Genomic DNA, 12,427 nt, shown 5'->3' on the forward strand with positions numbered 1-12,427 from the left:
CTATTCCTCACACAATATAAAGTGCAATTGATGTGGTGGCCTTTTAAAAAGACGAGCTTTACAGAAAATGAAGATATTATTCAGAGGAAACCCATGTTTATTAAAGAATATATATATATATATATATATATATATATATATATATATATATATATATATATATATAAAACACAGAAATAAGAATTGGCAGTCAAGAAAACCTCGGAAAGCAAAGGGGAGGATGTAGTTGGTCAAGATAAAGAATTAGGAAAATAAGAAAGTGGAGAAAAAATGCCCGCCAGGTGGGATCCGAACCCACGACCTCCAGAATACCGGTCTGGTGCGATAACCACTACGCTACCGGCGGGGCTATATTTCCCCTCCACTTTCTGGGTATTTATGTTAGGTATTTTTGTTTTTGCGCTTGGGGGTGGTAGCCAGCGCCACTCTGACTACTCGGGGTGAAGGGGACCTTCTTTTTAAAGGGACACTGAAGTGAATTTGTCAAGCTCCCGTTTTTGCTTGCACTGTGTAGACTGGCTCAAATTAACACACTATTCATCGGTTATCCGGTTGACAAATCGGTAATTATTTTACAAAGCGCGAAAGAAGAAAAACTACTATGCGCGGTTTGCGGCGGCCGCACCAACTAAAGGCTGTGACGTCAGGAGGGGGGGCACCGTGATTGGACGATGCCGAAGGTTAGCAATCAAAAGTTTCGGTTTCGGTTCTGTAAAACAACATGCTTGACATCTGATGGCGTTGTTGGATGGGCATTCTCGATTTCTCAATTATCGCCGTACCGCGCTTCTGCCACGTTGTCGGCTGTCAAATGTCTAAGATAAACCTCCCAGGGCGGCTTGGAATCGTAGAAATCACTACACGAGGCCTACGCAGTGGATGAACGCCCTCCGCGTCACCGCAGACTCTCAAATGCCATGCGCTTTTCCCGCATATTCGGAGCTTGCCTCACTCATGTCTGTTCTTAACAAAATAGTTCGCACCAGGCCAAGGGTGTGCTGATTCAGGCCTGGGCCCACTGCCCGCAAGCAATCGGTGCTTGTGGCAACAGCACGCCAACGAGAACTCGCTAGCGCGTCATTGTCAGTATGCGCGCGTTCTGCGATCTCGCTCGTGGAGCAGTGAACGTTACGGCCCAAAAATGGTGAACTCAGTTCAGAAAACATCGGCCGCATACGAAAAAATCAACTTACAAAAAAAAAAACATGTACCCTCGGGGATTCGAACTTGCGACTTTCAAAACAAATTCCAGCGCCTCAGACCGCTAGGCCACGAGCCGGCGCTAGCCAGTTTGGATATATAAGGTTTATAATGTATGACCAGTTTACACGTTTATTTATTTTAAGCATTTTAAGCACTTTATGTGACTGTTGTATATCACTCCTGAAGTAAGTGTCCCCCAAACTTCCACAATATCTCACGCCTAGCAATTGCATTTCTTTGACGGAAAAGCGTTCGCAGATGTGCGGTCATGCTGCTGACCGCTGTGCTTGTTTACCCAGCGCAAAAAGTGCTTCCTGCTCCCTAGTTTTGCGCTGTACGGTAAAAGTTTCAGGTGATTTTATTTTCTTAGTACGTATATTGACTTCGCTGACTCTTCTCCCGCCTTCAATTGGCCTTAGATTTTCCTACTAGCGTAAAGTCAGCGAAGCGTCGCATGTGCACTTGTGCAGCGCTTGTGTGGAGCGACCCGGACTCTGAGTTTGACACAGTGTACGAACTAACAAAGTAAGGAAAGGCACATTCTTTCATTCACAAAGGTGTTGTGGCTTAGTTTCAATTTAGCGAGCGAATAGCGACGACCCGTCGGCGGCCGGCGGACGAAACGCTGGGCCGACTGACTCGATCGGTACGTCGGCTGGTCGGCGAACCGTGCAGTAGCGCAGCCATTTTCCAGCTCATCTCCTGCTGACGTCACACGAAAACGCCACAGAAAATGGGAAAGCGTAAAGAGAGGAGGACAGCATTTTCGAATTGATTTTTCTACTAAATAAATTCGCGTAAACGCGGCCAGAGTGGTCGAAACAATGCCTACGGACTCCAAACTACAATTTGCGCTAGTAATCCCGCAATGTTTACAAATCACTTCAGTGTCCCTTTAACCCCCGGGCCGTGACTCGAGGGTCTACGACATGTCGAGAGCGGTCGACCAGCATTGAACCCTCTTAAGCTCCCTATGGCATCAAGACTGCCAGAACAGCGGCCCTCGCTATGCATGTAGCGAATCAGAATAGGAAATGAGGGGCTCGTTGAAAATAACACAGAAATAAGAATTGGCAGTCAAGAAAACCTCGGAAAGCAAAGGGGAGGATGTAGTTGGTCAAGATAAAGAATTAGGAAATTAAGAAAGTGGAGAAAAAATGCCCGCCAGGTGGGATCCGAACCCACGACCTCCAGAATACTGGTCTGGTGCGATAACCACTACGCTACCGGCGGGGCTATATTTCCCCTCCACTTTCTGGGTATTTATGTTAGGTATTTTTGTTTTTGCGCTTGGGGGTGGTAGCCAGCGCCACTCTGACTACTCGGGGTGAAGGGGACCTTCTTTTTAACCCCCGGGCCGTGACTCGAGGGTCTACGACATGTCGAGAGCGGTCGACCAGCATTGAACCCTCTTAAGCTCCCTATGGCATCAAGACTGCCAGAACAGCGGCCCTCGCTATGCATGTAGCGAATCAGAATAGGAAATGAGGGGCTCGTTGAAAATAACACAGAAATAAGAATTGGCAGTCAAGAAAACCTCGGAAAGCAAAGGGGAGGATGTAGTTGGTCAAGATAAAGAATTAGGAAATTAAGAAAGTGGAGAAAAAATGCCCGCCAGGTGGGATCCGAACCCACGACCTCCAGAATACCGGTCTGGTGCGATAACCACTACGCTACCGGCGGGGCTATATTTCCCCTCCACTTTCTGGGTATTTATGTTAGGTATTTTTGTTTTTGCGCTTGGGGGTGGTAGCCAGCGCCACTCTGACTACTCGGGGTGAAGGGGACCTTCTTTTTAACCCCCGGGCCGTGACTCGAGGGTCTACGACATGTCGAGAGTGGTCGACCAGCATTGAACCCTCTTAAGCTCCCTATGGCATCAAGACTGCCAGAACAGAGGCCCTCGCTATGCATGTAGCGAATCAGAATAGGAAATGAGGGGCTCGTTGAAAATAACACAGAAATAAGAATTGGCAGTCAAGAAAACCTCGGAAAGCAAAGGGGAGGATGTAGTTGGTCAAGATAAAGAATTAGGAAAATAAGAAAGTGGAGAAAAAATGCCCGCCAGGTGGGATCCGAACCCACTACCTCCAGAATACCGGTCTGGTGCGATAACCACTACGCTACCGGCGGGGCTATATTGTCCCTCCACTTTCTGGGTATTTATGTTAGGTATTTTTGTTTTTGCGCTTGGGGGTGGTAGCCAGCGCCACTCTGACTACTCGGGGTGAAGGGGACCTTCTTTTTAACCCCCGGGCCGTGACTCGAGGGTCTACGACATGTCGAGAGCGGTCGACCAGCATTGAACCCTCTTAAGCTCCCTATGGCATCAAGACTGCCAGAACAGAGGCCCTCGCTATGCATGTAGCGAATCAGAATAGGAAATGAGGGGCTCGTTGAAAATAACACAGAAATAAGAATTGGCAGTCAAGAAAACCTCGGAAAGCAAAGGGGAGGATGTAGTTGGTCAAGATAAAGAATTAGGAAAATAAGAAAGTGGAGAAAAAATGCCCGCCAGGTGGGATCCGAACCCACGACCTCCAGAATACCGGTCTGGTGCGATAACCACTACGCTACCGGCGGGGCTATATTTCCCCTCCACTTTCTGGGTATTTATGTTAGGTATTTTTGTTTTTGCGCTTGGGGGTGGTAGCCAGCGCCACTCTGACTACTCGGGGTGAAGGGGACCTTCTTTTTAACCCCCGGGCCGTGACTCGAGGGTCTACGACATGTCGAGAGCGGTCGACCAGCATTGAACCCTCTTAAGCTCCCTATGGCATCAAGACTGCCAGAACAGAGGCCCTCGCTATGCATGTAGCGAATCAGAATAGGAAATGAGGGGCTCGTTGAAAATAACACAGAAATAAGAATTGGCAGTCAAGAAAACCTCGGAAAGCAAAGGGGAGGATGTAGTTGGTCAAGATAAAGAATTAGGAAAATAAGAAAGTGGAGAAAAAATGCCCGCCAGGTGGGATCCGAACCCACGACCTCCAGAATACCGGTCTGGTGCGATAACCACTACGCTACCGGCGGGGCTATATTTCCCCTCCACTTTCTGGGTATTTATGTTAGGTATTTTTGTTTTTGCTCTTGGGGGTGGTAGCCAGCGCCACTCTGACTACTCGGGGTGAAGGGGACCTTCTTTTTAACCCCCGGGCCGTGACTCGAGGGTCTACGACATGTCGAGAGCGGTCGACCAGCATTGAACCCTCTTAAGCTCCCTATGGCATCAAGACTGCCAGAACAGAGGCCCTCGCTATGCATGTAGCGAATCAGAATAGGAAATGAGGGGCTCGTTGAAAATAACACAGAAATAAGAATTGGCAGTCAAGAAAACCTCGGAAAGCAAAGGGGAGGATGTAGTTGGTCAAGATAAAGAATTAGGAAAATAAGAAAGTGGAGAAAAAATGCCCGCCAGGTGGGATCCGAACCCACGACCTCCAGAATACCGGTCTGGTGCGATAACCACTACGCTACCGGCGGGGCTATATTTCCCCTCCACTTTCTGGGTATTTATGTTAGGTATTTTTGTTTTTGCGCTTGGGGGTGGTAGCCAGCGCCACTCTGACTACTCGGGGTGAAGGGGACCTTCTTTTTAACCCCCGGGCCGTGACTCGAGGGTCTACGACATGTCGAGAGCGGTCGACCAGCATTGAACCCTCTTAAGCTCCCTATGGCATCAAGACTGCCAGAACAGAGGCCCTCGCTATGCAAGTAGCGAATCAGAATAGGAAATGAGGGGCTCGTTGAAAATAACACAGAAATAAGAATTGGCAGTCAAGAAAACCTCGGAAAGCAAAGGGGAGGATGTAGTTGGTCAAGATAAAGAATTAGGAAAATAAGAAAGTGGAGAAAAAATGCCCGCCAGGTGGGATCCGAACCCACGACCTCAAGAATACCGGTCTGGTGCGATAACCACTACGCTACCGGCGGGGCTATATTTCCCCTCCACTTTCTGGGTCGTGGGTTCGGATCCCACCTGGCGGGCATTTTTCTCCACTTTCTTATTTTCCTAATTCTTTATCTTGACCAACTACATCCTCCCCTTTGCTTTCCGAGGTTTTCTTGACTGCCAATTCTTATTTGTGTGTTATTTTCAACGAGCCCCTCATTTCCTATTCTGATTCGCTACATGCATAGCGAGGGCCTCTGTTCTGGCAGTCTTGATGCCATAGGGAGCTTAAGAGGGTTCAATGCTGGTCGACCGCTCTCGACATGTCGTAGACCCTCGAGTCACGGCCCGGGGGTTAAAAAGAAGGTCCCCTTCACCCCGAGTAGTCAGAGTGGCGCTGGCTACCACCCCCAAGCGCAAAAACAAAAATACCTAACATAAATACCCAGAAAGTGGAGGGGAAATATAGCCCCGCCGGTAGCGTAGTGGTTATCGCACCAGACCGGTATTCTGGAGGTCCTGGGTTCGGATCCCACCTGGCGGGCATTTTTTCTCCACTTTCTTATTTTCCTAATTCTTTATCTTGACCAACTACATCCTCCCCTTTGCTTTCCGAGGTTTTCTTGACTGCCAATTCTTATTTCTGTGTTATTTTCAACGAGCCCCTCATTTCCTATTCTGATTCGCTACATGCATAGCGAGGGCCTCTGTTCTGGCAGTCTTGATGCCATAGGGAGCTTAAGAGGGTTCAATGCTGGTCGACCGCTCTCGACATGTCGTAGACCCTCGAGTCACGGCCCGGGGGTTAAAAAGAAGGTCCCCTTCACCCCGAGTAGTCAGAGTGGCGCTGGCTACCACCCCCAAGCGCAAAAACAAAAATACCTAACATAAATACCCAGAAAGTGGAGGGGAAATATAGCCCCGCCGGTAGCGTAGTGGTTATCGCACCAGACCGGTATTCTGGAGGTCGTGGGTTCGGATCCCACCTGGCGGGCATTTTTTCTCCACTTTCTTATTTTCCTAATTCTTTATCTTGACCAACTACATCCTCCCCTTTGCTTTCCGAGGTTTTCTTGACTGCCAATTCTTATTTCTGTGTTATTTTCAACGAGCCCCTCATTTCCTATTCTGATTCCGTACATGCATAGCGAGGGCCTCTGTTCTGGCAGTCTTGATGCCATAGGGAGCTTAAGAGGGTTCAATGCTGGTCGACCGCTCTCGACATGTCGTAGACCCTCGAGTCACGGCCCGGGGGTTAAAAAGAAGGTCCCCTTCACCCCGAGTAGTCAGAGTGGCGCTGGCTACCACCCCCAAGCGCAAAAACAAAAATACCTAACATAAATACCCAGAAAGTGGAGGGGAAATATAGCCCCGCCGGTAGCGTAGTGGTTATCGCACCAGACCGGTATTCTGGAGGTCGTGGGTTCGGATCCCACCTGGCGGGCATTTTTTCTCCACTTTCTTATTTTCCTAATTCTTTATCTTGACCAACTACATCCTCCCCTTTGCTTTCCGAGGTTTTCTTGGCTGCCAATTCTTATTTCTGTGTTATTTTCAACGAGCCCCTCATTTCCTATTCTGATTCGCTATATATATATATATATATATATATATATATATATATAAATTTAACAATATGCGCAAAAACTACGAAACATGTATTACAAACCATTCGTTAAAAGAAGTTAAGTGTGAGGAGCCATGTGCATACACCGACAGAATGTACTCGTCACCCTCTCTGTGCCGTATGCACGCTGCACCAATGGCCTTCCACAAATATTACCATGATGGTATGGCCGCAGTGCCGTTTTTAAGGTCTCCCCGTAAAATCAGGTACACAGGGGATGTAACCTTGGGAAACTGTAAAAAGTGCCCGCGGAATAAAAAACGATCACAAAAAATTGTTTTCCGCATCTATTTCAGAAACCTTTCCTTTTCAACAAAACTAGAATTAAAATGATTGCCTTCACTCGTGTCCTGATACTTAACAGCCGTACCTGCAAAATAGGCATTTGAATTATTTTGATTGATTGGTTTCTGGTAGGGTTTAACGCGCCGACGCAACGCAGGCGATGAGGTGTGCCGTAGTGGAAAATCCCGGAATAATTTTGACCACCTGGGGATCTTTAACGTACGCCTAAATAACGTACACATGGTCGCTTTTGCTTTTCGCCTCCAACGGAAAAGCGGTCGCCACGGCCAGGAATGGATGTCCTCGTTCTCACCAGCACAACGCCTTAGCCATTGAGCCACCGCAGTGGGTATATGAATTATTTTGCTGCTAGAATTGTATTAGTACAAGTTACATCAGAAACCGACTTTAGTCAGTCGTAGACTAACGAGGCGCATTTGCTACGGAGTGCCAGAATTCACAATGCTGCGGGGAAAATTCTCCATTTGCACGGGGGATAGGCCGATGGTAGTAAGATGCGTCGAAGATGTGTTGCCCGCGAGCACCGGTGCAGGTCCCCGAGAAGTGCTGGCTTCGACACAGGGTCCGATCTCTTCCGTGTGAACTACGGTCAGTCCGGCCTTCTTCGCCAGGCGCCCCGTCAAAAGCGGGCCCTCCCCTTCGCTGATGCTCTCATCGGCGAAAGCCGGCTGCAGGAGCCGGAAGGCTTCTGGCTTGGCCATGTAGGCGCAGCTCTCCAGATAACCACCGTTGCGGGACGCGTGGCCGAAGAAGCCCAGCTTCGATGTCGCGCCTGTCCAGCGGTCCATCATGGCGACCAGGGAGCGCACGCGGACGTATGTGTCGTCGGTTACCCGCAGGACAAGGTCTGTAGCAGGCGCGTGCGACGGCACCCATTCTGTGATTAACGCGGCCATCGAAGAAGCCTGCTGGCGGACATCCGAGATCAGCTTCTGCGCCACGATGTCCTTGTGCTTTCTGGCCTCGCTCTGCAGTAACATCAAGGGAATGATTGTACTGAGGCTGCAGCATAATCGCAATTTGCGCCATACACTGCAAACAGTAGCGGGAACCAACCTTATGTTTGAACACTAGTGCAGCAATAAAAACTAGATGTGCGTTAAACAATCTCAAATGCCATTAGCGTTGTAGTGAATTGGAGTGCATCTCGGATGCAAGAAAACTTCCATAAGTGACGAAGAACGAAAAAAAGTGACTCTAACGCCTGGCTCGTCCAGGGCACTCGGCTTGTGGCAGTGGATATTTAAAGCAGTTCCAATTAGATCAACGATGTCACAGTGGCACTAGCTAGCCCCGCTACGCTGACGATAATGTCGCAAAAACATTGGCCCATCGGAAATCGAGTGTATATTGTCCTGTGTAGCTTACTGGTAGATCATATCGCATGCGTTAGTCAAAAATTGTGCATGCGTTGCCGTTATTACGCATTTTTTTTCGCAAGATTTGTTTTTCTTACTTTCCTAGAATGAAACGCATAACTTCGCACTCTTGATGGTTGCTTTCTCTATTTCTTGTGCGTGTAATTAAATCCTAATTTATATTGTGCCGAGCCTCATGTCCAACGAGAGTCATGGTTATGGTCGTGTTGGTGCGTCAGGCAGCATGGGAGGGTGGAGCCACAATCACCTATGATCGGGCGGATGGGCGGGTTTTATTGTGTGTGCACGATGTTTGACATATCACGCCATGCACGGAGGGACGCAGAATTTCGGAGGAGATTGCAATAATCTTAACGCATTGCATCAACGCGCGCGAAGAACATGACCTTTGCAACCCTGCTCCGACTATGTATCTTTTTCTCGAAATGATGACGAAGGAAGTTTACGTTGTATGGTTGTGTTTTAATTTATTTCAATGTTAAGCTATCTCATGCGTTGGTAGAGACCACGGCCTAAAAGGTGAGACACGAACGAGAACAAAAAGACAGAGGACATTCGGTGTGACGCTCCGCAGAATCTTCTAACGATGGTGCTGTGCTTTAAAGTTTTACACATATTAAAGAAAAGTGTGGTAAGACAATGTTTCAGGGCCTTGTTCTTAGCAGCGTTAAAGCTAGATAACATGTGCAGAAGACTAAGGCTTGCATAACTGCATAAATGAAGATACGTTCGGCATAAGACATGTCAGGAGGTCTGTTGATCGCCAGCCAACCGTTGTCTGCACTATTCGCTTGTCGTGCAACACAGTCCGTAGGCTAAGTAGTGTGTGAATGAGAAATTAAAGGACGCTGCAACCGCGGTTTGTTGGAAGCCCTTGGCAACGTGCCCCACTACTTAAAAACCTGAAATCACCGCCCACTGTTGAAAGAAAAAGAAAAACAAATATAAAGAGCTAATAGCGACCCATCAGAGAAAGAGAAATTGTCGAAGTGCACACCGTAATAACAGTAACTGGTGGCCAGTGTTTGTGCGTGGCGAAGGCAATGCTCTTGAAATATACGACAGAATTCATCGGGGACGCTTGGTAAATCGGCCACGTTTTTTTTTACAACACACGTGGGGAAGGATTTGAAATGTAGTTGAGGCATCATTTTTTGCTAGGGGGGAGGGGGGGTTTTGTGTGTGTGTGTGGCGGGGGGGGGGGTGCGTTCTCACCCTTTGGTTTTGCATTTCCCATGTAAGATAGGTTAAGTGCCAATAATTGACTGTTATCGCTCTGAACTTTAATTCTCCATTCCATCTTTCCCTATTTTGTTTTCTCCGTAGTTCTGTATTTTACTAGAAAAACGATAGTTGACGCAGTATGTCAAAATACTGATATCCCTAGTGCGCACTGATAGGACTACAGATGACCAAGAAAAAGAACGACGGCTACATGGCACAAAACTAGCCATTCAATTGAAAAGAAAGTTATGCAAGGTAAGATCTAGGTGGGATTTGAACCAGGAACCTTTGCAATGCGGTAGCGGCACGCGCATCCGAGCCTCCATCGCTCGGCGAATCTGGTGGAATAAAAGTGGACCTAGTGAATCGGCTGTGCCCCTAAAGTTAGCAGCACGTGTTGGGGATATGTATTGAGGCCCACAGGAGAAATTTTGGCGTGCTAATTAAAGAAGTAGCAATTACTCGAGCAGCGAAGTAGGTTCTCGCTAAATGTTCTTTTTCCTTGACGACGCGAACGCGGATAATTGCCGAGGGAAAAAACAAAGAAAGACTCCAAAGGAAAAAGATGAAGGTGGGTCGAGTGAATACGTTGTGCCTTTGACTAACAAGCGTACGCTGGAGACATGTACCAAGGACTACATGAGGGATTTCACCACGCTAATAACCGAATTAGCTTTAGGTGGTTAGCGGTACGTCCCCGTTTAATGTCCTCTTTGCGAGCTGATGCAAATGCGGGTGTGTTCCAAGTCATGTCAGCGCCTTAGTTCACATGACTGTGAGAAAAAAGACACAAAAACACAAAATTTAACGGTTGAATTATGCTAATGAGGGAACATGCGGGCGTTCAGTAATTGGAACCTCAGCCTTTTGCAATGGATCACAACGTTATAAAAGCCGCGTGCATATTCATCTATTGGAAACTCGTGCACTTCCAATAGATCACTGCATTGCAAGGGATGCGTGCGTGTTCAGCAATGCGAAACTCATGCTTTTACAATAGATCATTACATTTAGGGCGCTTAGCTGTGCTCATAATTTTTAGCAAGGTAAAATACCAAAGAGCTTCCTTAGCCGTGTAGTTAGACTTCTGCACTTTTCTACGTCTCCAGCTTTCTCATCGGTTCTTGTTCTCTTGCTCATGAGGGTCACCTGTTCGTTGCTCTACAAGGTGCCTATCCGGTGGTTCATTTAAACCCTGATTGATTCAAATCAACCCGATGATCTCACCTTAGCATGTCTGAAAGTGAAAGTGTTGGTTCGACGCGGTACTCACGTTAATCTCAAATTGTCGTCGTTGTTGCTTCGTGAGGCTCATGAAGAAGACCACGCGCAGGGTGCAGTTAGGATATTGGCTTGTACGACCCCAGGTGTTGCGTACAGCGTCTCGCTGGGCCCTGCGCTCCGGCGCGGTCGGGACGACCGCAGTGAGCCTCGGGCAGGGGACCCAGATGCCGGGCACGTCACAAAGAAGGTCGGGATAGTTCCACAGGGCGTCTTCCCGCGTGAAGGCGTGGCGCTGCAGTCTCACCGTACGCCATACGAGGCGGCCGGCCAAGCTCATCGTCAAAACCGCTGATACGCTGCCCGCCGAGCAATTCGCACAGCTGACCAGCTCAGCTCCAGGGACGATTGGGAAACCGCGTGTGACCGCCTCGGCTGCGAACATTATTTCGAAAGAATTGGTGCAGCCACAGTACATTTATTAACATACCGCGGCTAATTTTCGCTTTGCCGACACAAAATAGCTAGAGACAGGAGCGCACCCAAAAAAGACAGACGTTCAAATATCAAGATTGTAAATGATGTGATTGTTTTATGATTACAGAAAGGATAGCCAGCGGTACAGAAAGCCAAGGAAGGCATTGGGGAAGTAGTTACCCCTCCTCATTTGTGTGCTAGATATATTTCTTGAAAATTTTGAGAAATATCAAAAGAAGAACAGTATCCTCCAAGCCTGGCACCAGACCCGCAGAATACGCCTCTGATGCCATACCAACCAGGTTACCAAAGGGTTGACCTCCCCGAAACTTTGTCGTGTCTATATGTGAATGTAATCGTAGGATGCGCTGGGGGCTAGATACATTTACATTTACCCTGCTTTTTCAGCGTCTAAAATGTTTTTACAGCACTGTCAATAGCCGCAGACACTTAATGAAATACCAGCAAAAGCTCGTTACTTGGAACCACTGGGTCCCGCTATCTCAGTTTTGAAATAATGGAAGTTCGAACAATGAGAGTTGAGAATAACAACAGTCAGTAAGATTTCTTGACGGGCTAGTTGGTATGATACTTAAAAATCCATGAAGATTGCGCAGAAGGACGACACGCAGACACCAGGACGAGCGCATCCTGAGCGCATTCTGCGCATCCTGTTGCGCTCGTCCGGTTGTCTCTTTCTCTCTCTATCTCTCGTCCTTATGCGAAATCTTTATGGCTTTTCAATAAGAACAGAACACTTCGATTGCGGAAGAGTATGGTATGTGAACAGTTTGATGCTTGATAGTTTAGGTGATTGCAGTCTGCTTTTTGTCATTGAAGGCGAAAGCCAGCACTTCTGAGCGAATCTAGCGCGGGGCCTCCTTATCGCTTTCTTTAAAAGTGAGAACGAGACGAGCCGCATTCACTCCTCCGAATGGACCACCGCAGTGGTACGTCATCGTCTTCCTCCTCGCCGTCATTGTTCCTGGTAGAGGCTGATCCTGCGCATCTTACCTAAGACGACGTTCACATCTGTCAGCACACCCCAGACCACTGCACTCTCGAGCCCGCCTCGACGTAGCCAGCAAAGTATACACC

General features: G+C 48.0%; 1 non-coding gene across 1 annotated transcript; it reads right to left on the bottom strand.

Moving 5' to 3' along the window:
* Positions 1-2,363: 2,363 nt before the first annotated feature.
* On the bottom strand, positions 2,364-2,436 carry Trnat-agu (transfer RNA threonine (anticodon AGU)). Its single transcript has one exon. It is a non-coding gene; the product is annotated as a tRNA-Thr (tRNA).
* Between the last annotated feature and the right edge of the window lie 9,991 nt (positions 2,437-12,427).

Source organism: Haemaphysalis longicornis, unplaced genomic scaffold (genome assembly GCF_048455015.1).
Source record: "Haemaphysalis longicornis isolate Haplotype H1 unplaced genomic scaffold, Haemaphysalis longicornis Haplotype H1 scaffold_2, whole genome shotgun sequence".
NCBI classification, from domain to species: domain Eukaryota; kingdom Metazoa; phylum Arthropoda; class Arachnida; order Ixodida; family Ixodidae; genus Haemaphysalis; species Haemaphysalis longicornis.